General features: G+C 43.4%; 1 long non-coding RNA gene across 1 annotated transcript; it reads right to left on the reverse strand.

The window, feature by feature from the left end:
• Positions 1-172: 172 nt before the first annotated feature.
• LOC119343920 lies at positions 173-2,073 on the reverse strand. The gene is made up of 3 exons (XR_005166334.1): positions 1,925-2,073; positions 733-851; positions 173-477 (listed from the first exon to the last, which is right to left on the reverse strand). It is a non-coding gene; the product is annotated as an uncharacterized LOC119343920 (long non-coding RNA).
• Positions 2,074-2,159: the final 86 nt, after the last annotated feature.

Genomic DNA, 2,159 nt, shown 5'->3' on the forward strand with positions numbered 1-2,159 from the left:
TTGCAAAGGGGAGACCAGGGAAACAAAAATGAGGAATACGCTAATGGCTACTAATCCAGGAAATTATAAATTCCAGACCTGTGTTTCATTAGGAACATCACGGTCGTCATGGACCAAAAAGAGGGTACAAATGATAAAGTATATTTAGGAATGATGCTCGTGCATACAATAATGAAAAAAAATCACCTTAGAAAAGAAATCCTTCCAAGTTCATTTTTCATGCGCGTGCACCAATGAAATGTGAAACTGTTTGCTTATGCCCATGATCAAATCTCTTGCACATAAAAGCTACAATGAGAGCTAAAGGAAGGGGGCTGGAGGAGGAGAAAGGAAAGATGACCGCGCCGCGAGGCTCCTGTATGCAAGTGGTCGTCGTGGCACACTATGGCTAGTGTTCAGACTATACTCTCAACTCTTGTGCGAATTGCTCAGAGTAATTCAAGATCCTAAAAGAAGTCTTCAGGGTAATCCAAACTCCTACATAACAATACATAAATTATTTGCTTCAGTATGTGATCCTTTCAGTTTGAGAAGAATTCAAAAATATTATACAATTTTTTGCAAATCTTCCTACTCTACAATACTAATCTAAAGCAAAATAAAATTATACTCAGTTTGTTCAGTGTCACGGGAAGAAAATAATTTAGCTAATACTAAATCCAACTAAAAGGACTAATTGTAATTATTTGGCTAGGCTGCTCATCGAAAGAATTTTTTTCATGAGAAGCGGACCTTGCAAAAACTTGGAATGATCGGGTGGATCTAAAACAGGGCATGTCCTCCTGCAGTCCTTCTCCCACCCCTCGTGTATCTCATCACCTCGTCACATTAGCCTGCAGGTGACTGCCAGCCTGGAGGAAGAAGGCAGCGATCGTGAGTGCATGACCAAGTTAGATATTTAGCAACACACGAAAATCAAGTGTAGATCCTACTATAGTTCTTATCCAATTATACAACCAAGCCAACAAGAGCATTTACCAACATTACAAATGAAATAATATTGAAATTCCAGTACAAGGCCTAGTTAGCACACATAGGGTATCAGATCATATTAGTAAGAACATTAGTCTGTATACACACACACAGAGAGAGACACATACACACAAACACACACACACACATACACACACACACACACACACCAAATTTGCACAAGATGTAGCTTGCAGATGTGGTACCATGGACTGTACGAATAAATCAGACTGAACAACCATTCAGCTCCAAAATTGCATCAAACATGTTTTATAATCAAGATATTCAGAAAAAGGTAAACATCAACGAACATATCCTATGAACATACCAAGATGTAAGATAACCACATGTTCAGCTCACACAATCAGATCGAAAACAAAATCTGAGCCAGCTTCCTGTATCACTCAATCACTCATATGTTGAAAGACTGTTCGAGCCTGATGACCCAGTCGCCGTGGCAGCAAGGACAGAGAGAAGAAAAGGGAACGGCCTAGAGATGGTGACGTGGGTGCTTTGGCGTGTGATGCCGATCAGCCCATTGTGGTAGTCAGCAAGGGAGCAACGGTCGATCCATATGTTGGAGGAGTCGGGATTGATCTGGTTGTCGTCGATGCTGTGGCTGCGGCCGGCCTGGAGTCGAAAAAGGCCTTCATCTGCGCCGCCATGAAACCTAGGTCTAGTAGATCGACGGAGCCGACGGGGTTCACTAAGGTGCCCAGCGCGGATGGGCATGGACGACGACGACGTCCAAGCCCTTAATCCCGTGGAAAGCGCCCAAGGGTCATCGCCCTCTTCATGCTATGTCCTCCTATGTAGTATGAGCTGCAAACTCTATTCAATGACCGTATTTCACCGACCACATTGCAGGCACAGAAACAAAGATGAGAAAATTTTAGAAAGAGATTGATAGAGAGGGAACATATCCCCCAAAAAAGGACAAGTAAAGAAGTACCAAGGTGCTTGCCGCAGATCCTGAGGCTCTTGGCATGTCGCATGACAAGGCGGACCTTGGTTGTCCGTTTGAGAAGCCTGACTGTACCCATGCCACGCTCCTTCCACTGCCCCCGTCCTTGTCAAATCAGTGCAACTTTGTTTTCCTACAGACACAAAAAGAAGCACCAAACCAGAAGTGTCATCACAACTATCAAAATAGAAAACAGGGTACTGGTGCACGTTGAACACTCGTC

This window comes from Triticum dicoccoides, unplaced genomic scaffold (assembly GCF_002162155.2).
Source record: "Triticum dicoccoides isolate Atlit2015 ecotype Zavitan unplaced genomic scaffold, WEW_v2.0 scaffold146406, whole genome shotgun sequence".
Classification (NCBI taxonomy): Eukaryota; Viridiplantae; Streptophyta; class Magnoliopsida; order Poales; family Poaceae; genus Triticum; species Triticum dicoccoides.